The following is a 26055-nucleotide window of genomic DNA, read 5'->3' on the forward strand; positions in this document are numbered from 1 at the left end:
GGTGACGTAACCCACTGAGCCACAGCACCGGCCTCTGTCTGAAAGCTTGTTGACTTCCACTGCATGCTTCCTGTGCTGTCTCAATTTTACGTTTAATTTCCGAAGTCCAGCTGCTCGTTTATTTTTAATTATTGCTTTTTAAAATTTTATCTTTCTAGTTATCTTTATTCTGTTTCTGGCTGCTTCTTCCTAAACTAGCTCCCACGAGTTGTTACTCTATAAAAGTGTTTGGGGAGTCTGATAAAACTATGTGATCTTTAAGAGCACTGTATTGTCTACTTATTTTTCTTATTTTTTTTCCTCCCAAATTTGTATAGATTTCTAGGTACCGCAGCAGTGAGTAACAATAGAAGGTGTATGGGCTTCAGAGCCAGCGTAGCAGGTGTGGGAAGATGGTGTCCACCATATGCTAGCTGTGTGTGGTCTTAAGCAAATGCCTTGACAGCCTTGAGTCTCCCTTCTCACCTGAAAATGAGCATAGTCTGCCATGGAAGGATTGTCTATTTGACATATTGTCTATTTGACATCTCTACTACATGTTTGAGACAACTCATGTTGTCTTTTCCAGCTCTGACAACATGATTCTGACCCTTGATCTCTTTCTCCTATCCTACTTCCTCCTACCCTTGACTGATGCTCTTCCAATTTTTAACTTGGCGAATTGTACCATCTCCACCAGGTTGCATGTTTATCTCTCCTTCAGATGCACCCAATCCATTATTTTTATTTGTTAATAATTACTACATCTTAGTAACCACTGGAATCGCTCACCTGGGTCATTGTAGAAACATCTTAATTGACTGCATTCACTTCCACTCTGTTCTCCACATGTTGATGATGGATGATAATTTAAAGCACACTTTATCATGTTGTTCCTTGGCATAAAACTGTTTAGTCCTGTCTGTTATCTCTTCTGTAAAACATGGCTTAAAATTAGGATCAACATTGTGTCCGGCATTGTGGCATAGTAGGTAATAAAGCCATCTGTGATGCTGGCATCCCACGTGGGCACCGTTTCCTGTTCCCGCGGCTCCACTTCTGATCCAGCTCCATGGATCAGAATGGCCTGGGACAAACCGGTGGAAGATGGTCCGAGTGATAGGGTTCCTGCCACCCACGTGGGCAGCCTGGATGAAGCTCCTGACTACGACCTGGCTCAGCCCTGCCCGTGGTGGCCAATTGAAGAGTGAATCAGCAGCTGGAAGATCTGTCTCTCTACCTCTGACTTTAAATAAGTACTTAAAAAGAATCAGCATGGACTGGAATCAGAACTCTCCTCTTGTTCTTTAGTTTTCAGCTGCTTTTGATTGTCTTCAGGACATGATTTCCTGAGGTACTTACTTGGTCTTTCCACGGACTGGAATTCCTGTTCCATGCTCCCTGGCACCTCCCAGAACCCTGTCCACATCGCCACCCCACCTGCTTTCCCTGGTTAATTGCTGCTCATTCTTTAGTCCCGTGGGGGAAATTTGTCTCAACTCCTGTCTTTGTCCATGTGGATCTCGGAGTGCACACTCTCCCTCCATGGTGGTGCTTTCCTTTAGAGTGGGACATAGTGGATGCTTACTGTGTGCAGGGACAGAAAGCTTGTGGAAATTTGAGTTTAAAGATTATTTTGGTGCCAATCATTTTGAAACCCATGCTTTTCCAGGGTGTTTAAAAAGTTCATCAAAGATGCATATTAAGAAAAAACTTGCAAGAATTTCAAGATTTTTTGTACCCAAATCTTTTAATTCCAGTTTGTTATGAATTTGAAATACCCTCAGGCTAGTTTTATGATCCTCTAACTTATGTTCCTGTTGTTAAATTTGTTTTGATCATGAATGCTTTATTTGAAATCATTTCTCTTTAACTGTTTGATTTTCAAATTATTTACTGTAGAGTTCACGACTGTCACGAGGCCAGATCTGTGCTTTGCTAGTGGATCTGCATTTTTAAAAGTTGCTTAGCTCTTCGGTGGCTCTCTATGGCATTTCTGATGCATTTGCTCATAGGCCTTCTTCACAAAAGGTTTTATAAACTGAAGCAGTGTGCCTTTGCCTTTAAAATTCTATCATTGTAACTTTAAGTGCTATTGTGTTTCTTCCTTTTATCTTTTGGTAATTGAAACTTTTTCTACTTACCAGAAAAAGATGCTTTATATTTTTTTAAAATCAACTTAAACCCTTTCTTGAAACAGTGTCTCTCACTTTTGTATTAGGCAACTAATTTCATTCATTGAAGGAAGGCATTGGAATGTCTCCTGAAATGGACAATAGTCATATGGAAGCTGTTCCTGAGATCTTGTTTCTCTGATCTGTTTCTACCTTTTGTGGCTTTCTTTAATGTCAGTGACAGAAACATAACACGGGCTGGCCCCGTGGCTCAATAGGCTAATCCTCTGCCTGCGGCGCCGGCACACCGGGTTCTAGTCCCGGTCGGGGCGCCGGGTTGTGGCCAGGGAGTGCAGTGGAGGATGGCCCAAGTGCTTGGGCCCTGCACCCCATGGGAGACCAGGAGAAGCACCTGGCTCCTGCCATAGGATCAGCGCGGTGCGCCGGCCGCAGCGGTCATTGGAGGGTGAACCAACGGCAAAGGAAGACCTTTCTCTCTGTCTCTCTCTCTCTCTCACTGTCCACTCTGCCTGTAAAATAAATAAATAAATGAACACAACACAAGATTCCATAATCAAAACAGTTCACCGTTTATCTGTAGATGATAATTTTCTGTTTCCATTACCTCTCTTGGTAGCGTCCAACACTACCAGGACTATGTCTTTAAAAATGGTGAGTGGTGATTCCAGTACTTCATCTCTTTCAAGCAGGTATCATTTTTTCCTAGATTATTATAACATTAAATTATTGAAAATGTATTCCACATTTCTGCCAAATGATACAACTTAGTAAAATTCTCTAAGACAAGTGCAGTTGCAGCTGTACTTGCAAGATGAGGGCAGATTTGAAACAACAGCAGAAAAATGAAACCAGAACTTGGATCAAAATGAGTCTGAAGCATGACCTGCCTCTGTACTTTGGAATTATAGGAGCTGTTAAATTTTTGCCTCATGACTTTTATGTAATGTATACATTGAGAAATTGGATGAAAGTTTTACATGTAATCTTTTTAAAAAGATTTATTTATTTGAAAGGCAGAGTTACAGAGAGGCAGAGGCAGAGGTTCACTCCCCAGGTGGCCACAATGGCTGGAGCTGCGCTGATCCAAAGCCAGAAGCCAGGAGCTTCTTCTGGGTCTCCCACGCAAGTGCAGGGGCCTGTGGAATGTGGAATACATTTTCAATAATTTAATGTTATAATAATCTAGGAAAAAATAATATCTGCTTGAAAGAGATGAAATACTGGAATCACCACTCACCATTTTTTAAAGACATAGTCCTGGTAGTGTTGGACGCTACCAAGAGAGGTAATGGAAACAGAAAATTATCATCTACAGATAAACGGTGAACTGTTTTGATTATGGAATCTTGTGTTGTGTTCACGTCACTGACATCTTCTACTGCTTTCCCAGGCCATAGCAGAGAGCTGGATTGGAAGTGGAGCGGTTGGGACTCGAACCAGCGCCCATATGGGATGGCGGCACTGCAGGTGGCAGCTTTCCCTGCTGTACCACAGCGCCAGCCCCTAAATGATGCTGCTGTGTCAAGAGATGTTTAATCCGTGGATACTGTGTTTGGTTATATAGTAAGAATTAGTGGAGTAACTTTGTTTCCCATTATTTATTCAGTTGTACCTTTTGTTTCCCCACAAAGTTTCAGTTTTCAATATGAGCTTCACAAATTCTGCAGAGTGCATGCATATATAAGACTATCGTAAATATGTTTTGAATAGCAAACACAAGGTCATTTATTTATTAAATACTTATTTGTTCAATATTCTGTAGTAATTAAGTGGAAAATTTTAATGAAATGGAAAATATTCCATAAGAGGTCAGATACAAGTCTCTTGTGTATTTTGGAAATTAATCAGATGTACTAGCAAGTTTTTTGTTACTTCATCTAAAATATAAGAAGAAGAGTGTCTTGGGAAGGAATAGGCTTATTTTGGCTTTCAGGTTGGAGGTCCAAGTTGAGGGTAGTGCAGCCCCAGTTTTCTGGTGTTTGGTGGGGCTTGCAATGGCAGAGCATACAGAGGAAGGATCATGTGGTGAGCCCGGAAGCAGAGAGAGCAGGTAGGCAGAACTAAGCTTAAATAACCTACTCTTTTGTAGGAACTTCTACCTTAGGGCGAGAGCTGTGGCATAATGGGTTAAGGCACTGCCTTTGCATCTCATTTAACCACTGTTTTGAAACCCAGCTGTTCCACTTCTGATCCAGCTCCCTGCCAATGTGCCTGGTAAAGCAATGGAAGGTGGCCCAAGTGCTTGGGCCTGTGCACCCATGAGAAGACCCAGAAAAACTCTGGACTCCTGGCTTCAGCCTGATGCAGCCTCAGCCATTGTGGCCATTTGGGGAATGAACCAGCAGATAGATAATCTGTGTGTGGTGTGTGTGTGTGTGTCCGTGTCCTTCTCTCACTGTAACTCTGCCTTTCAAATAAATAAAAACATCCCTGCTGCCTTCCAAGGGCTAGTCTTCAGTATCTAAAGACTTCTCACCAGACCCACCTATCACATGCCATGATGAGACCAGTCTCCACCCTGAATCCATCAACTCTTAATTTAAGACTTCAGGGTTGGGGCCAGCTTTGTGGCTCAGCATGTTACAGCTGTGTCTAGCAGCACCAGCATTCCATATGGATGCTGGTTCCAGTCCCAGCTGCTGCACTTCTGATCCAGCTCCCTGCTAATGCATATGGGAAAGCGGTGGAGGGTGGCCCCTGCATCCATGTGGGTGATCTGGATGAAAGTGCTGGCTCCTAGCTTCAGCCTGCCCCAGTCCTGGCTGCTGTGGCCATTTAGGGAGTGAATCAGCAGATGGAAGATATCTCTCTCTCTCTCTCTCTCTCTCTCTCTCTCTCTCTCTCTCTTTCTCTCTTTCTGTAAGTCTACCTTTCAAATAAATACATAAATCTTAAAAAAAAAAAAAAAAAAACTTCAGGGGCCAATCCGGTGGCACAGCAGGTTAAAGCCCTGGCTCCGACATACGATATGGTCTCCAGTTCTGTTCCCAGCTGCTCCTTTTCCAGTCCAGCTCTCTGCTGTGGTCTGGGATGTCAGTGGAGGATGGCCCGGGTCCTTGGGCCCCTGCACCCACGTGGGAGACCTGGAGGAAGCTCCTGGCTCCTGGCTTCCGGCCATTTGGCTGGGGAGTGAACCAGTGGATGGAGGACCCCTCTCTCTGCCTCTCTCTGTAACTCTGCTTTTCAAATAAATAAAATAAATCTTTAAAAGACTTCAGAGTTTAAGCATCTCAGTGAATTTGGGGAGCCCAATTCTGTTCATTCCATAACATTTTTTCATGGCTTCCTAAAACTCCTGTTTTTCTCTCATACAACATACAGTCATTCCATCTTCCAAACTCCCAATGTCTTTTTTTTTTTTTTTTTTTTTTTTGTATTTTTTTGACAGGCAGAGTGGACAGTGAGAGAGAGAGAGACAGAGAGAAAGGTCTTCCTTTTGCCATTGGTTCACCCTCCAATGGCCGCCGCGGCCAGCGCACTGTGGCCGGCGCACTGCACTGATCCGAAGGCAGGAGCCAGGTGCTTCTCCTGGTCTCCCATGGGGTGCAGGGCCCAAGCACTTGGGCCATCCTCCACTGCACACCCGGGGCCACAGCGGAGAGCTGGCCTGGAAGAGGGGCAACCGGGACAGAATCCAGCGCCCTGACCAGGACTAGAACCTGGTGTGCCGGCGCCGCAGGTGGAGGATTAGCCTAGTGAGCCACGGCGCTGGCCCAAACTCCCAATGTCTTAACCCAGCTCAGTATTAATTCCGAAGTCCATTGTCTGAAATTTCGTCTGAGACTCTAGGCAAACTGTTAGCTGTGAAGCCTTCTGTACAATCGGAAGCAAGTTGTTTACTCCCAAGGTACAGTGGCGGGGCAGAGGCAGGGTGCATATTCCCCTTCCAAAGAGGGGCTGTGAGGAAATGGAAAGGATTAACTGGCCAAAGTTAGAGGGAAAGCTAGCAAAGCAAAAATTAAAGTTCCCTGTCCAAGTCCTGTGTACTCTGTGGGAGCTGGGCACCTCTCCTCTTTGCAACTCCCATGGGGCCTTGCCGAGTCATTTCCAACTCCATATCCTGCTGCTGATTACCCGGTGAGGTTCCTCACGGTGACTCTGTCCCAGTGACCAGTCTCTGGGTCTCCCGTTTTGTGTTGGATATTCTTTGAAATCTGATGGAGTACTCTAAGGCTCTGTTGGTCCTTGGTCATGTGGCTGCTTTGTAAGGTTGATGCTAACGACGATGACTTCTCCAGGCTGACCTGGTATACTGCTTGTGGGTTTCCATGGTGGATGTCTCACATTGCTGGCACCTCTACTTTTATGGGATTTGCTCTGCGACTCCATAATGCAGTGCTTATTAAGAGCCTTCAACTCCGTAGCACAGTTCTGTCTGGTCTCCCAGACTTTCCTTTGAGATCTCAGTGGACGTTGCCAAGACCCTGTAACTCTTGTGTTTTGGACCTCTTTAAAACCAGAGTTATCTAGACAAGGCCAGGGGCTACCACTGGAGGAGTTGCACCCAACCCAGCAAGCCAGACTCGGGAGCTGGCCCTGTGCATGCAGGGTGCCCTGGGGCTCCTTCCTGAAAGGATTCTTCCCTGGAACATCGTTGAAGCAAATTTCTCCTCTGGGCCTCTGAAGGGACAGTGATGGGCGGGTATGCCATGAAGATCTCTCATTTGTTCGGGGGGTGCGTGGGTCTCTCTCCCATTGTCCTGCCTGTTAATACAGGGCTCCAGTTTACTAGACCTGAACTCTGTAGTAAGCGCTTTCTCCACTTGCCTGTCCTGAACAAGCTTTTTCTTTGTTCTCTTCCCTGCCTAGCCTGCAAATTTTCCAAATATTTTTTCTCTGTTCCCTTTTACTGCTGTTTCTCCTTATGAAACTTACTAACAGCAGTGAAAAACAGCCATGTTGCAGCCTGAATGCTTTGCTGCCTTCACATCTCCACCAAGCAAACCAGTCCACCATTCTTAAATTCAGTGAAGTTTCACAGCAGGGACATACAGATAAGCCACATTCTTCGCCACCATGTTAAATGGGCGACCTTTAGTCCAGTTCCCAAGGGAATTCTCATTTCCATCTGAAAACTCACCAGCATGGCCTTTACTGTGCACATTCTAACCAACATCATAGGCTTCTAAGCCCTGGCAAGAATTGTCCTTAAAACTCAGATTATAGCATTCTAGGCTTTTCTCTAGCCTTCTCCTCCAAACTCTTAACAAACTTTCCCCATCTTTGGGTATATTTATATTGACAACCCCACTCCTTGGTACCAGCTGTCCGTGTTAGTCAGCCTGTTGTGCACTTAACTATAGTAGTTGAGAAGAGTCTGTTAAGGAGAGGTTACTTTGGCTTGTGGTTTGGAAGTGCACACTGGGAGTGAAGTGGGCCGTTGGGTCTGGCATCTGCCGGAGGCTGCCCGTGGCAGAGCGTGTGCTGAGCCAGGAAGCGCTGCTGTGTCCTTTCCTGTTGATTTTAAACATACTCCCTAGGAAGGGACAGCTGTTTCTGGGTTTTCTTCTAGCTATTTTTACAAAGTCTCTGCCCCATTACCTCCCATTTATTCTAAAGGATTAACTTCAGACTTAGTTTGTTAGGTTTTGCGAAGTGACTTCTTGGAGTTTTTATTAGAATTCCATTTACTTTATAAATTGAATTTATAAATTAATGTAAGAATATTGACGTCTTTATATAATTAGGATTCCCTAATAACCTTCTTCAGGAACATGGTAAATCTCCTTATATGTGAAGTATATTTGTGTGTGTGTGTGTGTGTGTATATATATATATATTCCTAATTTTTTGAAATGCATTTTCCACAGGTATTGTTAATGTATATGAGCATTTAATATTATTATTTCTTTTGTGAATAAGATTTTCATTTTTATTTAAATTGGGAAAATTTTTAAAAACACGAATGTGGTAATTGTTAGAGAAAGAATGTTATCTTTACATCTTCTCTTAAATAAAATGCGGATAAACTAGATATTTGATTGTCATGAATTGTGTGTATATCCTCCAGTGTGTTTTTAGTAGTGTAGACCTTTTTCTTTCTTCATTATCAGTGTTATTAGGCTTGTCAAATAAAGGTCGTCTTGAATTTCAGTTTAATCTTTGTTAATTCTTTTATTTCTGCCCTTTTATTGTTTACTTGAATTTTCCTGGCTTAGGTTTATACTATTCTCCTTCCATAATTCTGAATTTTGATACATTTTCATTGTCAGCCTGTACAGTTTAAGCATTCAGATTTATAACTTTTTTGTAGTCGCTTGTTTTTTGGTAGTTTTGATATTATGTTTTTATTATGTGTATGTATTATAGCTTTATGATTTCTTCTGTAATCAATGAATTACTTAGAAAGTGTTTTTAAGTAAAAAAAATTAATGATTTTTTTTAAATTTTTTTTATTTTTTTATTTTTTGACAGGCAGAGTGGATAGTGAGAGAGAGAGAGACAGAGAGAAAGGTCTTCCTTTTGCCGTTGGTTCACCCTCCAATGGCCACCGCGGCTGGTGCGCTGCGGCGGGCGTACCGCGCTGATCCGATGGCAGGAGCCAGGAGCCAGGTGCTTTTCCTGGTCTCCCATGGGGTGCAGGGCCCAAGCACTTGGGCCATCCTCCACTGCACTCCCTGGCCACAGCAGAGAGCTGGCCTGGAAGAGAAAAAATTAATGATTTTGAAAAAAACGTGATTTTTAACTAATTGCATGGTAGTCAAAGGACCCGAGGTGTTTAGATTGTTTGGAATGTAAGACTTTATGGCCCAGGGTGTGGTTGTTTAGTATAAATGCTTCATATTTGCACAAAATACCTACTCTGCAATAGTTGAATGCGGGTCCTAAAAATATCTATAAATCAGCTTTTTAATTATATCATCCAAATCTTTAATATTTTTTAATGATTGTTTTTTGTCTGGTTATCTATTGATTACTGACATGTTAAAATATTTACTAGGGGCCGGCACTGTGGAGTAGCGGGCGAAGCCGCTGCCTGCAGTGCCAATATCCCATATGGGCTCTGGTTTGAGACCTGGCTGCATCACTTCCAGTCCAGCTCTCTGCTATAGCCTGGGAAAGCAGTAGAAGATGGCCCAAGTCCTTGGGCCCCTGTACCATCATGGGAGACCTGGAGGATGCTCCTGGCTCCTGGCTCCTGGCTTCAGATTGGCGCAGCTCCAGCCAATGCGGCCAACTGGGAGTGAACCAGTGATGGAAGACCTCTCTCTCTCTGCCTCTCCTTCTCTCTCTGTAACTCTGACTTTCAAGTAAATAAATCTTTAAAAAAATTTTACTAGATTTTGAAGCTGATATTCAGTACTGTGATGACACATCTGCCATCACCTGCCCACCCATATCCTGCTCAAATACAGATGTCCACATTGTAATCCTAGGATCTGTGAATCTATTGATTTGCATGGCAAAGGGAAATTGAAGCAGCAGCGGGAGTTAAGGTTGCAGGTCCTGGATTACTGACTGGGGCTGGTAATCTCAGGGAACCTTAAATATGGAAAGATGAGGCACAAGAAGAGGACAGAAGGATGTGGCTGTGGGAGACTCCTTCACCAGCTGTACTGATGGAAGGGGCCAGGAGTCCGAGTGGGTGGCCTGGAGGACAGCGTGGGACAGGTCCTCCGGGTCCTCCAGGAGTGCAGGGTCACACTGATCCCTGCTTCCTCTTACATCTTTTCCCATCTTTAACTTTCTGTTGTTCAGCAGCCTTGTGTTTTGAGGTTATCACTCTCCTAAGTACTCAGCATGTGTTTGAATGTGCATATTATGTTTGCAGGTTTTAGATATTTTTACCTTTTCTGACATACTTGTTTTATTTAGAAAACTCCAGTTACGGCCGGTGCTGCGGCTCACTAGGCTAATCCTCCGCCTTGCGGCGCCGGCACACCGGGTTCTAGTCCCGGTTGGGGTGCGGGATACTGTCCCGGTTGCCCCTCTTCCATGCCAGCTCTCTGCTGTGGCCTGGGAGTGCAGTGGAGGATGGCCCAAGTGCTTGGGCCCTGCACCCCATGGGAGACCAGGAGAAGCACCTGGCTCCTGCCATCAGATCAGCGTGGTGCGCCAGCCGCAGCGCGCCAGCCGCGGCAGCCATTGGAGGGTGAACCAACGGCAAAGGAAGACCTTTCTCTCTGTCTCTCTCTCACTGTCCACTCTGCCTGTCAAAAAAAAAAAAAAGAAAAAAAGAAAAAACTCCAGTTACACTTACTATGATTACTGATAAATTTGGAGGATTTTTCCATTGTAGTTCTATCATTTTCTTTTGTCCTACTTTGAGTTTAAAAAAATTTTTATCCTTTTCATATTTTCCTTTGCCACTTTGGATGTAATGAATTATTTCTATCTTTTTTGTAGTTACTCTTAAAAGTTTGATGACACATTTAAAGCCCAAAGACTTCTCCTTATTCTAAATCCAGTTATTTCAACTGTAGCAATTTTTCTTCCACTTCCTTACTTTCCAGTATTTTTAGTTTATGTAGATATTATTTATTTAAATAATTTGAGAGGCAGAGAGAAAGAAAAAAGATTGCATTCCTATCCTATGATTTACTCCTTACATACTGGCAGTGGCACAGCAGGCCTGCTTGAGTGGGCTGGAGCGGGGAACTCAATCTAGCCATCAACTACTGTCGCTAAGAATCTACATTAGCAGGCAGCTGGCGTCTGGAACGAGAGCTGGGAGTGGAACACAGGCTCCGTGATAAGATACTGGCATCTTAGCCATTAGGCCAACTGGCCGCCCCTGTAGTTGGTATTTCTTTTCTTTTCTTTCTTTTTTTTTTTTTTTTTTTTGGTCTAATTCCCAAATTCCGTATCAGTATTCTTCTATATAGTCAATGTTTACCTGGAATTAACCACATACTATTTTTGCCATTTCCTTCCTTCCTTCCTTCCTTCCTTCCTTCCTTCCTTCCTTCCTTCCTTCCTTCCTTCCTTCCTTCCTTCTCTCAGGCAGAGTGGACAGTGAGAGAGAGAAAGAGAGACAGGTCTTCCTTTGCCGTTGGTTCACCCTCCAATGGCCGCCGCTGCCGGCGCACCGCGCTGATCCGATGGCAGGAGCCAGGTGCTTCTCCTGGTCTCCCATGGGGTGCAGGGCCCAAGCACTTGGGCCATCCTCCACTGCACTCCCAGGCCACAGCAGAGGGCTGGCCTGGAAGAGGGGCAACCAGGACAGAATCCGGCGCCCCGACCGGGACTAGAATCTGGTGTGCCGGCGCTGCAAGGTGGAGCATTAGCCTAGTGAGCCGCGGCGCCAGCATATTTTTGCCATTTTCTTGGCTCAGCTTTCCTTCTTGGATTTCAAACCAATCTCCTGGATTTGTTTTTGTTCTGAAGTTTCTTTTCACACTTTTAGCTTTTATTTACCTGAAAAATGTATTTATTTTGCTATTGCATTTGAAAGATAGTTTTATTTGCTGTAGAATTCTAGGCTAACAATTATTTTCTCTCATTATTATAAAGATGTTATTTTAGACAGTTATTTTCTTTCTACATCATAAGGTATTCCATTGTCTTCCAGTTTCCAGTGTTGCTGCTGAGAACTTCTCTGTACCTGAATTGCTGTTTCTCATATTGTCTGTCTTGGCTATGGGAGTTTCTTAATAATATGCCTAGGTGAGGATTCTTTGTAATTCTCGTAATTGGAATTCATTGTACTGTCTGTCACTGATTCTGGAAGACTTTGTAGTCATCACTTCTCTCTCTCTGTGAATTCCTATTATATGTATGTTAGTACTTCTTACTATACTCTTTGTTTTACTTCTTTCCATCAGGAATTTTTATTTGTTTATTTGAAAGGCAGAGAGAAGGACAGAGATGGACAGAGATCTGCCATCCATTTGTTCACTTACCAGATGTCCACCGCAGCCAGGAGTGGTCCAGGCAGAATCCAAGAAATCAATCTCTGAGTCTCTTCATGGGTGTCAGGGACCAGAGTACTTGAGTCATCACCTGCTGCCTTCTAGGGTGTGCGTTAGCAGGAAGGTGGAAGAGGAAGTGGGCCTAGACTCAAACTCAGGTTCTCCCGTATAAGATGCAGGCATCCCAAGCTGCATCTTAACCACTTTGTCAAACAACCCATTTTACTTCTAGAAAACAGTTTGACTGTTTTCATTATACTGTTTACTTTTATCACCAGCTTCACAGATTCTCTTCTCAGTTGTATCTAATTTGTTTATATGATTCTACTTTTTAATTTATTGAAGATGTGTTTTTTTTTGTTTTTTTTTTTGTTTTTTTTTTTTAATTTTTGACAGGCAGAGTGGACAGTGAGATAGAGAGACAGAGAGAGAAAGGTCTTCCTTTTGCCGTTGGTTCACCCTCCAATGGCCGCCGCTGCAGCCGGCGCACCGCGCTGATCCGATGGCAGGAGCCAGGATCCAGGTGCTTTTCCTGGTCTCCCATGGGGTGCAGGGCCCAAGCACCTGGGCCATCCTCCACTGCACTCCCTGGCCATAGCAGAGAGCTGGCCTGGAAGAGGGGCAACCGGGACAGAATCCGGCGCCCTGACCGGGACTAGAACCTGGTGTGCCGGCGCCGCAAGGTGGAGGATTAGCCTATTGAGCCACGGCGCCGGCCCTGAAGATGTGTTTTTAAAAATATGCTGGGTCATATTTTCATTGTCTCTTGTGACTTCAATTGCCTGCTATTTTTAAAAACATAGTGAATTGCATCTGGTTGTTCTTTTTCCAAAAAGCTACATATACAGTGTTTTGTTTTTTTAGAACCCCAAAACCTAGGTTCACTTGCCTGTCACTCAGTAACCCAATCACTGACACTGCGTGAAGGAAGAAAGTAGGTATTTATTTTGCAGGCCGCAGAGCAAGACGTTTAGGAAGCTATTGCTGGATTCCCAGACTCCTCTGGGACGAAGGGTAAAGAATCTGACATAATGAAGTGGGAGCTGGGAGAGGCATGGTCAGCGCACATCCAGACTTCTAGGTGGTCCACTGTGCTCAGGACCTATCGTCAACTGGTCAGCAATATGGCAACCATTGTGTCTTTTTGGGAATCTGGATCATGGAGGGGGCCTGATCAGTCTGGGCTGCCTTAGTAAAGGTAGCTGTTACTTTTGCTTGATACTGTGCCTTCCTGAAAAGAAGCCTCAAGCCAAGGGTTAACATCAAGCTGTTTGTAGTAGAGATAAATGACCGCACGTGACTGCGATCAGGGACTCTGTGGGGCCAGCTGGCTCTAATGACCCCTCCCTCAATTTCCTGAGTTAATCTTAGTAGGAGGTTGAGTTGAAATCATCAGAGCAGGGCAAAGGCCCTTTAAGTTAAAAGAGAGGGAAACAGACTCTGGGAGTGGAGGGCCTGTTTGTATCTAGTACCTACATCAAAGGCTTTGTATGAGGCCTTGGTTTCATGTGCAGACACAGAAAACAGATCAGGCATGTTCAATGTGTGTCTGATTATCCTGCTAGTGCTTTCTGATGGCTTCCACTGGTGCCCTCCTTCCTTGTTTGTTGTACTACCGTGTGTGGAGATTGTTACTGTGCTGGTTCTCTGAGGGCTGTGTGAAGGAAAACCTTTCTCTGGAGACAGCTGTGTTCTCTGTCATATTTGGTGCAGCCTCCAAGGAGGTACTTCTTCAGATTAATTTCTCTGGAGTGTTTAGATTACAAAGTGAAAGTTAAATTTCAGTCATTCATTAAGGTCATTGTATAATTATAATTCACAATACATGCTTTCTACTTTGTTGCAGAATCGAGACAAAAAGACATTTTTCCTTTTTGTTTCTGCCTCTGTAGTTGCATAGTTTGCAAATATTTTCTCCCTTTCTTTCACTTTCCTCTTCACTTTGCTAAGTGTTTCTTTTGCAGTGCAGACACTTCTCACTTTCATGTAATTCCATTTGTTAATTTTGGTTTTGATTGACTGTGCTTCTCAGGTCTTTTCCAAGCAGTCTTTCCCTATGTCAATGTCTTGTAGGGTTCTCTAGTAAGTTGATGGTATCACATCTTAGATTGAGGTCTTTGATCCATTTTGATCAAAAATTTTTATGTAAAGTGTAAGATAGGAGTCTTGTTCAACTTCTGCATGTGGAGAGCCACTTTTCCCAGCACTATTTGTTGAAGAGACTGTCTTGGCTCCAGGGATCGATTTTTGCTCCTTTGTCAAAGAAAAGTTGTTTGTAGATGTGCGGATTGATTTCTGGAGTTTCTATTTTGTTGCTTTGGTCTACACTCTGTTTTTGTGACAGTACCAAACTGTTTTGATTATAACTGCCCTGAAGTATGTTTTGAGATCTGGTATTAATGATGCCTCCAGCTTTGTTTTTGTTGTTTGATTGCTTTAGCTATTTTGGGGTCTCTTGTGTTTTCATATGAATTTGTTTTTGACAGGCCAAGTGGACAGTGAGAGAGAGAGACAGGGAGAAAGGTCTTCCTTTACCGTTGGTTCACCCCCCAATGGACACTGCAGCTTGTGCGCTGCAGCCAGTGCACCGGGCTGATCTGGAGGCAGGAGCCAGGTGCTTCTCCTGGTCTCCCATGGGGTGCAGGGCCCAAGCACCTGGGCCATCCTCCACTGCACTCCCAGGCCACAGCAGAGAACTGGCCTGGAAGAGGGGCAACTGGGACAGAATCCGGTGTCCCAACCAGGACTAGAACCCGGTGTGCCGGCGCCACAGGCAGAGGATTAGCCTATTGAGCTGCGGCACCGGCCTTCAATATGAATTTAGCATCATTTTTTCTAGATCTGAGAAGAATGTTGTTGGTATTTTGATTGGGATAACAATGAATCTATAAATTGCTTTTGGAAGTATGGGCATTTTGACTATATTGATTCTTCCAATCCATTAATGTGAAAATTTTTTCCACTTTTTAATGTCTTCTATTTCTTTCTTTAATGTTTTGTAATTTTCATCATAGATAGTTTTGACATCCTTGGTTAAATTTATTCCAAGGTATTTAAAATTTTTGTAGCTACTGTGAATGGGATTGATCTTGGAAGTTCTTTCTCAGCTATGGTATTGTCTGTGTATACAAAGGCTATTGATTTTTGTTTGTTGATTTGTATCCTACTTTACCAAACTCTTTTATGAGTTCTAATAATCTCTTCATGGAGTCTTTTGGGTTCCCTACTTACAGAATCATGTCGCCAGCAAATAGGGATAGTTTGACTTCCTCCTTCCCAATTTGTATCCCCCTGATTTCTTTTTCTTCTCTAATGGCTCTAGCTAAAACTTTCAGGACTGTATTAAATAGCAGTAGTGAGAGTGGGCGTCCTTGTCTGGTTCTGGATCTTAATGGGAATGCCTCCAATTTTTCCGCATTCAGTAGGATGCTAGCTGTGATTTTGTCATAAATTGCCTTGATTATTTTGAGGAGTGTTTATTCTATACCAATTTGCTTTAGGTTTTCATCATAAAATGATGTTGATTTTTTTAAGGATTTATTTATTTACTTGAAAATTACAGAGAAACAGAGGCAGAGAGAGAAATCTTCCATCCACTGGTTCATTCCACAAATGGTCACAATGGCTGGAGCTAGGAGCTTCTTTCAGGTCTCCCATGTGGGTGCAAGGACCCAAGGACTTGGGCCATCTTCTACTGCTTTCCAAGGCCATAGCAGAGAGCTGGGTGGGAAATGGAGCGGCAACCAGCTCCCTATGGGATGCTGGCACTGCAGGTGTTGGCTTTACCCACTGCACTGCAGCATCAGGCGCTCATAATAGTTTTAAATTATTTGGCCTTTATGCCTTAATAGGGGTTGTCAAACTGTTGTCCAAAGACCATACCTGGCTCTGTGCATGTTCATGTAACTAAAGTGTTTTTTTGAAACACATCAATACTCATAAAGGAAACCAAACTATCTCTACTCAGAAGATGAAGGCCAGTTGAGCTGAAGGTAATCGATGTGCCAGGGGTCTTTGTGCTCACACTGTTTGCCTGCAAGCCCTCCTGACCTCAGGACACAGTATAAATTTTGCTTCCAGAGTTGGTGGCACCAGGAGAATTTGGGAGCAGAGTTTGCTTCTTCCCCCGTTTTCCTTTGACTGCTTTCCTTTTTCCTGTCACCTCTCTAGAATATGTTGTTCTTTGTTGTAGCTCTTATAAACAGAAAGCTAAGCCGCTGTTTTAAGTTACTTTTTCCACTGCGATCTGTGCTGCATGAGTTAATAAACCTGCTTGTTTCTCTCTTGTTAAGCTGTCTTTTTTCACAGGAGTTTGTCCCAGGCATGAAATCATGAGGATTGAGGAAAAATCGTATTTTCTCCCTTTCATTCCTTTGTTTTTATGTTTTTTGCTGCTGCTTATGCAGTGCCTAGGCCAAACTCGACTGATCCCAAGTGACCTGCACAGCCTAAAAAACTTACTCCGGCATTTTACAGAAAAAGTTTGTACATGCTTGCTCTCTATGCTTATACTGATTCCTTTTAGTTTATAGCCTTCTCAGTGTGTCTCCAGTGCTCCTAATCCCCCATCATCTAATTACTTTATTGCTTGAGTCTTGTCACTGTAGCTTCAAATATACTTAGTGGCTTTTACTAAAATGATACCAGGTACATAGTGGATCAGTAAATATTTGTTGAACAATAATTAAGCAACATTTGGGAATCCACTTTTTCTACATTTTTCTTAGCATTTGGTATTATGAGATTTATAATTTTTTGCCAATAAAGTGGGTGAGATGACAGTGCATGATTGTTTTCATTTGTGTTTCTTTGGTTTCCACTAGGGAGATGATGCGTGTGTTTCTGTGTTCTCCATTGAATGTTTGTGGGCATTTGATCTAGTGTGAATTGCCTGCTAGTCTGTTAGCTGTTTTTCTATTTGATTTCCCTCAGTAATGATCTGAATACTATATTGAAGCTGCTTTCTTATAGAATGGACTTGGATTTGTTTTTCCAGTTGGATGGGGGTACAGCTACTTGAAAGCTGCATTAAATTGTTTGAGATTGTTCTGGATCTCCGTGTTAAAACAGCAGGAATCTGGAGGCAGATGAGAGGGAGGACCCCTAGTGCTTATAAATTGTAAGGAAGAGATTTCCTTTCCATCCCAGTGAATCAAACTATTGTGGGATGGCTGAGTCCAGGATCGTGTCTCTAACTCAAGAAAGAATTTGAGTATGCAGTTTGAGGATGTGATGCAGATAAAGGTTAGTGGAGGACTAAGACTTAATTGCATGCAAAGCAGAAGTAGATATTCCATAGGGTGTGTGGACATGAGTGAGAGTGAGCTGTGCCCAACGAGATTTGGGGCTTTCCCTTTATATGATCTGCAGGCATAGGAGGTGGTCTGTGGAGTGGAATTTAATTGAATATTCCTGGGGGCAGTGTTTTGGCATGGAGTTTAAGTACTGCCCATTCTCTTGACCTTTTTTTTCTTCTCAGAAGTGTCATGCCATCAGGTGTATCACCAGAGTAGGAATATATTAGTTTACATGGTAATTTTATTATAATAATACAATCTAGGTATAGGTCACGGGACACAGTTGGCAGCCACATTGTTTATTCTTGCCTGGAGCTGATTCCGGGTAGCGGTTTCACAGAAAGCGTGCTTTTCCTCAGCCCCAAAAGGTGGCATTTGTGTTGAGCAGGTGGGGCTGCAGGGGCGTCTGGGGCTTCAGATCCTCTTTGTCCCCTTGCCTGCATCAAGAGGAGATTCCTTACTTTGCTGTTCTGCACAGGGATTGGTGTCTCATTCATCTTTATGCTTTGGTTCAGGATTTGGGGGTTCCAAATGAATTAATGTCTTGAGTGCCCCACCTGGTAGAGATGGGAGCCCCAGGCAGCCTTCAGAACTGTGGTGAAACCCGACTGTGTAGCTCACTGTCCTCTTGAGAGTCAACCTTCAGTTTTCTCGACAGTTTCTTTTTCTTCCTGATCAGAAATATTTTACACAAACTTTTCTGAAATTATTCTCTGAGTATTTTTAATGTTGTTGGTAGGTAGTATTGGCCGGTTGTTGCCATCTTCCCATGAAGTGAAACCCTTATCATTTTTACACATCGGTGTTTTATACTATTTTATTACTGTAGCTTTATGAAACGTTTGATGACTGTCCTTTTGTGTTACATTTGGGTGGTTTGTCTTTTTACATAGATGTTTGGAGATTTTCAATAGTGTTTTTAAAAAGCCCTGGTTGCTTCAGTTCCAATCCAGCTCCTTGCTAAAGTGCCTGGGAGGGCAGCGAACGATGGCTCAAGTCCTTGGGACCCTGCACCTGCATGGGATACTGGAAGAAACATGGCTTCTAGCATCAGCCTGGCCAGTAGATAGAAGATTGATCTCTGTCTGTCTCTCTCTCACTCTGTGTCTTTCAAAAAATAAAAAGTAATTTTTGTTAAGTAGCTGATTTAATTAATTGGTCCTTTTTTTGTGTAATAAAGTCCTGGTGGAGAGTAGACAATGTAGTTTTCAGAGATAATTTGAGAAGGTTTTAATATGGTGTTTTCACAAATGTGCGGTGGTTTAGGGAAGCCTAAAGGAATAATGTTGTATCCCGAGCAAGTAAGAACTGCTCTTTCCTCCCATTAGTCTTAAGGGACGACTGCTTGCAGATACAAGCTAGATGTTGAAGGGGCCAATGGGGAGGACCAACTGGTAGGAGCTGTGACCTTTTCCTAAGGCTCTAGTGAGCTTTGTGGTAACTCCCTAGAAACTGATCCTGTGTGCAGAGATGACTCTGGGGCAGAGGATTGCAGTGAACAGGCAGAATAAACACCTTGACCCAATTATTATCCTCGTTCCCCATTGGCTGGACCTTATTGGTAGCCACAAGCCAGGAGACCTGCTAATGGAGCCCTAGCAGTTCAGCTTCTGTAGCCTAGGGCAAGCTGAGGAGAGGGGATCTAGAGCGGTACACGGGAGATAGCCAGCACATCCCTCACTGGAAATTCGGCCTTGTTTACTTTCCAGACTCTAAAACGAGTGAAATGATTTCAGGACAGTATGTGGTACTATGATCAGATGTGCCAGGTTCAAATCCCGGTCTTGCCATGCTCTAGATGTGAGAGTTTAGACGTTACCTAACCCTTCTATGTTATAAGTTTCTCAGTTGTAAAGCAGAAATAACAAAAATTCCTACTTTAATGACTTGGTGTATTAAATGAGCTAATCAGTACAACTCAGAGCCAGGTCCTGCACGTAGTGATTGATGAATCAGTCTTACCTGTGATGAAGGTGACAGCAGTGATGGTGATGAAGAGTTAAAGGTTTGTAGATTCTCGCTTCAGTTCTGTGTTTATCATATTAATATACCATTGGGTCTGGCACTATGGCATAGTGGATAAAGCTGCTGCCTTTGAGACCAGCATCCCATATGGGTGCCGGTTCAAGTCCTGGCAGCTCCACTTCTGATCCCTGTAATGCATCTAGGAAAGCAGTGGAAGATGGCCCAGATCCTTGGGCCCTTGCTGCCACAGGGGAAACCGGGAAAAGCTTCTAGTTCCTGGCTTTGGCCTGGCCCAGCCCTGGCCATCGCAGCCATTTGTAGAGTGAACCAGAAGATGGAAGATCTTTCTGTCTCTCACTATCTCTCTGTCTCTAATTCTGCCTTTCAAATAAATAGATTTATCTCAACAAATATACCATTTTAATATCAGGTTATATTATTTTCATACTGTATAGCTCAGCATCTTTCGTTGTTATTTTTTAAACTTCTTACACATAATTTTATGCAAGTTTTAGAATTAGTTTGTCAAATTCTTAAAATCATGTTCAAATTTTGATACAGACTGCAGTTACATTTATAGATTACTTTGTTGAAAAGTGACATTTTTACAATATTGAGTCTCACCATTCCTGAACACAGTATATCTTCTCATTTATTCAGCTTCTTTTATGTCCTTTAGTAAAGTTTTATAGTTTTCTTCATAAAGTTCTTGCACATTTCTTTTAGTTTTATACCCACTTTAAGGTTTATGTTGCTTTTTTCTATTAGGTTCTTCAATTGGCTGTTTTGAAGGTGTAAGAAAGCTATTGATTTTTGGGTTAACCTTGTATGTAGTCTCCTTGCCAAAATCTCTCATTATTTTTCTGTTGATTGCCTCTGATTTACTAGGTGAATAAGCATATTGTTTGTGAGTTACAATAAGCTTGTATTTTACTTTATAATATTTATATCTCTAAATTTTTAAATCTTTTTTAATACCTGAGTCAGTATCCTGGGGGGGTGGGGGGGGTTAGTAGGTAGAATGTGTATGTCTTTTTTTAAGCTCTCTATTACAATGGATGCTTATAATATTTGACCATTAAATACGTTTTCTCTTAATTTCTGGTGTATGTTCCTTATCTGAGTTTCCCAGCACTTTTGATAGGGGCAAGTTTTAAGTATTAAATGATGTTTCAGTCTGTATTTTAATGAGAATATAGAAAAGTTTATTGGGACTGTCTCCTCCTTTTTTTTGTAATTTTAAAAACTATTTTATATGCTTTGGATAATCACCGTAGTGTCACAGTCCTTACCGAACTTTTATATCTGAAGATGATACTTTATTTTATTTTAATATGTTTGGACTATGTTACTAGATGTTATTCCCATATTTCCATATAAGTTTCTGTTCTTTACTTGCCCTGTTTTTGAATCTGATTATGCTGGCCTCCCTAAAACCTTAGGTAAGGTTTTAAAAAATTTTTTTTTCTGTTCTTCCCAGTATATATAACATGGGAAGTATTTATTCTTTGAAGGTTTAGAAGACACTTCCATAAAACCATCTGCATTTATCTGTTTTTAAGAGTCAAACAATACTGATTATCTTAATTTATTCTGATTATTAGTCCATTCACAGGTTTTTTACTCTTTATGTAAATTTGAGCTCATTTTTCTGTTCACTCAGTTTATCTGGTTTGTCTAGCTTTTAAAATTAAAATGACAGAGAAAGATGTAAATCTCTGTTATTTGAAGTTGTGTTCCCTTTTTCATTTCTAGTGTGGTTAATTAGGGCTTTGTCTTTTTTTTTTCTTAATCGTACTTCCCAGGACTGTGGTCTTGTTGGTCATTTCATAGAACTTGGGTTTCAAGTGTCTTGGTATTTTTGTTTTGTTTCATAATTCATACCTTCTTTCATCTTCAATAATTTGTCCTATTTCCCTTCAGTATCTGTCCTATTTTTTGGATTTATTGTTGCTCCACCTTACCTGAGTTAAAGTGTACTTATTTTCAGTCTCTTATGTTTTATAATGTATTTGTGTGTGCTGTGGTTTTTCTTCTGACCCTCCTTTGGCTGTTTGTCAGTCTTCATTTTGTGAGCCCTAATTGTTACATTTGTATAAAGAAAATTTTTTTCCTTTTTTTTTATTTACCTAAAAATACTCTTAAAAATAAATTTTTAAATTTTGGCAAGTAAATACTGTGATAGTATGTGTGTATATATATATATATATTTTTTTTTTTTTTTGACATGCAGAGTGGACAGTGAGAGAGACAGAGAGAAAGGTCTTCCTTTGCTGCTGGTTCACCCTCCAATGGGCGCCGCTGCCGGCGCACCGCGCTGATCTGATGGCAGGAGCCAGGTACTTCTCCTGGTCTCCCATGGGGTGCAGGGCCCAAGCACTTGGGCCATCCTCCACTGCACTCCCTGGCCACAGCAGAGAGCTGGCCTGGAAGAGGGGCAAGCGGGACAGAATCCGGCGCCCTGACCGGGACTAGAACCCAGTGTGCCAGCGCCGCAAGGCGGAGGATTAGCCTTGTGAGCCGCGGCGCCGGCCGCGATAGTGTATATTTTTATAACTGTGTTTTAATTTTAACCCATTACATCCCTTTGAAAACATTTCTAAGAGTTGTATTTGAGTTTTAGTTCCATGCCTATCCCTAATCCTTGACAATTTTGTGACCATTCCACATAGGTCTGATAAGAAGATGCATTCTTCTCCACCTCTCATTCTCTCCCAGTGTCTCCTTATTTTATCTTACAGGCATGTTATAACCTTTATGCAATTGATACAGTAGTTGTATTAGTTTTGTTAGGTTATTTATGTATTAGATCTGGAACAGGAGTTGGAGAATTTTCCTTGTAAAGTTCCAATCGTTGATATTTTAGATCTTGTGAGTCAGGTGGCTTCCATCACAGCTGCCCAGCTCCACCACTGTAGTGTGAAAGTAGCTTTGCACAGTACCAGCATGAGCGTGTGGCTCTCTGTTCCGTTTGAGCTTGATCAGAATACGTTTAAGGATGGAATTAGCTCATGGTCTCAGTGTAGCATAAGGATTATGAGACTCTGCCAGTTAAGTGTTATGTTTTATCATTGGTTTCTGTTAAAGTTTCAAGCAGCAATTGGTTGAAAGCTCATTTTTTTTTTCTGAAAAATCATGCTTATTGTTAGTGCATACATTCTCAAAAGGGACAATATCATGAAAATCAGTTTGGAGTAGAAAAAGGTAAAAACAACAACAACAAAAAGAAAATGTTAGAAAGTACATTGGCTGTGGCTCTCCAAAGATCCAAACTGCTAAACAAAGTCTTAGCTCTTAGCATTTAATTTCAAGGACAAGGTACTGATTGAAGAGAGCTCCTTAGGGATACTCTAAAAAGCTGGTATTCAATTTCAGTATTTTTTTTCATTTTTAAAAATTTATATAAGGTGAACAAATTTTATGTATACAGATTTAGGAGCATGCTAATGCTTTCTACTTTACTTTCCTTCTTACCCACACTCCCACCCTCCCTCCATCTTTTCTTATTTTTGTCAATTTTTACATTGGCATGCTTATAGTCATAAGGTTAACCCTCCACTAAGTAAAGAATGCAATAGATAGTGCAAAGAAAAAAACCCAGTTCTTCAACAGTAGAGACAAGAGTGGTAAATAATAATCAAATCTCAAAATGTCAATTTCTTTTATATATATGACATTTTTTGTGCTCTATTAGTTACCACAGATCAGGGAAAATATAAGATATTTTTCTTTTTGGGACTGGCTTTTTTCACTAAGTATAATGGCTTCAGGTTGCATCCATTTTGTTGCAAAAGGCTGGATTTCATTCTTTTTTACGGCTGTGAGTAGTATTCCATAGTGTATATATACCATGTTTTGTTTATCTAGTCACTGGTTGATGGACATCTGGGTTGATTCCATGACTTAAGTATTCTGAATTGATCTGCATTAAGCATGGCAGTACAGATAAGTTTTCCATATGCTGATTCCATTTCCCTTGGGTAAATTCCCAGGAGTAGGATTGCTGGGTCATTTCATAGATCTGTTTGCAGATTTCTGAGGAATCTGCAAACTGTCTCCCACAGTGGTTCTTCTACTATACATTACCACCAACAGTGGATTAGGATACCCTTTTCCCCACATTCTCACTAGCATTTATTGTTGGTAGATTTCTGTAGGAGAGCCATTCTGACTGGGGGGAGGTGAAACCTCATGGTGGTTTGATTTGCATTTCCCTGATGGCTAGTGATCCTGAGCATTTTGTCATGTGTCTGTTGGCCATTTGAATATCTTCTTTTGAAAAATGCCTTTTCAAGTCCTTTGCCCATTTCTTAACTGGATTGTTTTGTTTTTTCGATCTTTCTTATTTTTCATTGAGAGTTACACATGGAGAGGATGAGAGGCAGAGTGAGAGGAGAGAGAGGGAGGTCTCCCATCTGCTGGTCCACTACCCTGTTGGCTGCAAAGGGCGGAGCTGAGCGGATCTGAAGCCAGGAACCAGGAGCCAGGAGCCTCCCCGGGGTCTCCTGCATGGGTGCAGGGGCCCAAGGAGTTGGGCCATCTTCTGCTGCATTCCCAGACCGCAGCAGAGAGCTGCTTCGGAAGTACAGCAGCCGGGACTCGAACCGGAGCCCATATGGGATGCCGGCACTGTGGGCGGTGGCTTTACCCGCTACCGCACAGCGCTGGTCCCTCCCGGAAGCTGTTCCCCGTGGGATCCAGCTGTCTGCTAACGTACCTGGGAAAGCAGAGGGAGATGGCCCAAGGACGTAGGCCCCTGAACCCAGAAGGGAGCACCGGATAAAGTCCCTGGCATCTGCTTTGGCCTGGCCCAGCCCCGGCCTTTGTAGTCACCTGGGGGGTTGATCCCCCAGAAGGACGCTCTGGCGAGAAAGAGCGCTCGTGATGCCGCTTGCATTGCTTCTCTCCCCATGCGGCTTCAACAGCATGCGCTGTGCCAAACAGAAGCCAGGGGGCAGGAGCTCCATTGAGGACTCCCAGGAGGCAGGGAAGTGGGGTGCAGAGTACCTGGGCCACCAGCGGCTGCCCCGCCTGGGTAAAGCCTGGAGGGGCGGGACTGGAAGTGACCCTGGGGGCGCTGGACGCGGGATGTCGCAGTGCGCAGATGCGTCCCGTTGCGCCATGGCGACGGCCAGTGAGGAGTGCGCCTGCGCCTGGCGCTGTGACCTGGAAGTGCACCCGCAGGCGCATCTGCAGCTGTGCTGGTGCTCAGGTAGGAGTCAGCGTCGTGTCCGCTCCTGCCCAGCGCTGGCACAAGCCTTGAGGAGCCATCCTCGACGCTGGTGGCCCACCCTGAGAAGACACAGTGAGTGCCCCCCCAGGTTCAGGCCGGGTTCAGATGAGGCTGCAGTCTGAGGCGGCCGCATCAGTTATCTTGGGCTTCTGGAAATTTCTAGGTGCAGTCTTTTGCTTCGGCCCCTTCTGGAAGACTACACCTCAAGACTGCGTTCATGTTCCAGAGACACAGAAACGGCCTTCCTGCGGAGAGTTTGGTGTGGTGGCCTTCCTGTCACTGGGTAGGCGGGGCCCAGGGTGCAGAGCGGGGGTGGGGTGTGTGTGTGAAGGGTAGCTGGGATAGAAGGTGGAGGAGAGGGTGTAAGGGGGAGGTGGGAGGAGGGAGCGAGGGGGAAGGATGAAAAAGTGGCGTGCAGGTGTGGAGGCGAGGAAGGTAGGGGCAGAAACCCTCGTGGGGCAGAGGCAAGGGAGGGGGAGAGTGACAGGCATCCCGGTGAGTGTGTGGTTGAGCGTGGGGTGGGGAGAGGAAGAACTTTTCCCACGGCCCCGGTTTTCTGCCCCTGGTGGGAAGTAGCCTTGGCCGCATCCGTGAGAAGAGGCCTTGATCACGGCCTTTCTTCTCCGGGTTGTTCGGCAGTGTAAGGTGTGTGTGCGCAGGAAAACGGGCATGGGGCGCTCGAATTAATTTGCACCTAATCCGGTGACTTTCCACAGACTGCACACAGGGAGGAGAAAGCAGAAGCTTAGAGAAACCCCAAGAATCCCTCTTTGCTCTGTTCCAGCCTGCCCCAAGATTCTGACACCTCATAGTAAGTACGCGACTTTTTTCTATTTAAAGACTGGTTTGAAGGGCAGAGTTATAGATGAGGCGGTGAGGGAGAGATCTTCAGTGTGTGGGCTCACCCCGCCCAGGTGCCAGGTGGCTACAATGGCCGGTGCTTGACCAGGCCGGAGCCCAAGCCAGGTACTGTATCCAGTACTCCGGTGTGGGTTCGGGGGCCCAAGTCCTTGGGCCACTTCCTCTGCTTTCCTAGGCGTTTGAGGAGACAGCGGGATCACAAGTGGGAAAAGCCTGGGTGGGGCGGCGGTCGGAGCCATGGCATAGCGGGTGAAGCCGCCGCCTGCAGTACCAGCATTCCATATGTGTGTTGGTTCGAGTCCCAGCAGCTCCACTTCCGTTCCAGCTCTCTACTGTGGCCAGGCAAAGCAGTTGAAGAGGGCCCAAGTCCTTGGGCCCCTGGACCTGTGTGGGAGTCCTGGAGGAAGCTCCTGGCTCCTGGTTTCATATCCACTCAGCTCTTTCTGTGGATGGTTGGCCGTGGTGGCCTTCCTGTCACTGGGTGGGTGGGGCCCGAGGTGCAGAGAGCGGGGAGGGTGTGTGTGTTTGAGGGGTAGTTGGGATAGAAAGTGGAGGAGGGAGGGGCTCAAGGGGGACGCGGGAGGAGAGAGGAAGGGAGGAGAATGAAAAGGTGATGTGTAGGTGTGGAGGTGAGGAAGGGAGGGGCAGAAACCCGCGTGGAGGAGAGGAAAGGGAGGTGGAGAGTGACAGGAGTCCTGGTGGGTGTGGGTGGTGGCAGGGTTTGGGAGAGGAAG

At 43.8% G+C, this 26055-nt stretch overlaps 1 long non-coding RNA gene across 29 annotated transcripts in view; it reads left to right on the forward strand.

Annotated features, from left to right (window-relative positions):
• LOC103346136 (uncharacterized) overlaps nt 1-26055 on the forward strand; it is a 331605-nt gene that overhangs the window by 24049 nt on the left and 281501 nt on the right. For 11 of the 29 annotated variants that reach the window (XR_011381019.1, XR_011381017.1, XR_011381018.1 and 8 more), the window contains exons 2-3: nt 24624-24743; nt 25177-25271. This is a non-coding gene — a long non-coding RNA (uncharacterized lncRNA). Of the gene's footprint in view, nt 1-21450; nt 24744-25176; nt 25272-26055 lie in introns of those variants that run through there. The other 18 variants (XR_011381026.1, XR_011381029.1, XR_011381028.1 and 15 more) reach the window with 8 other exon arrangements.

Source organism: Oryctolagus cuniculus, chromosome 12 (assembly GCF_964237555.1).
Source record: "Oryctolagus cuniculus chromosome 12, mOryCun1.1, whole genome shotgun sequence".
Classification (NCBI taxonomy): Eukaryota; Metazoa; Chordata; class Mammalia; order Lagomorpha; family Leporidae; genus Oryctolagus; species Oryctolagus cuniculus.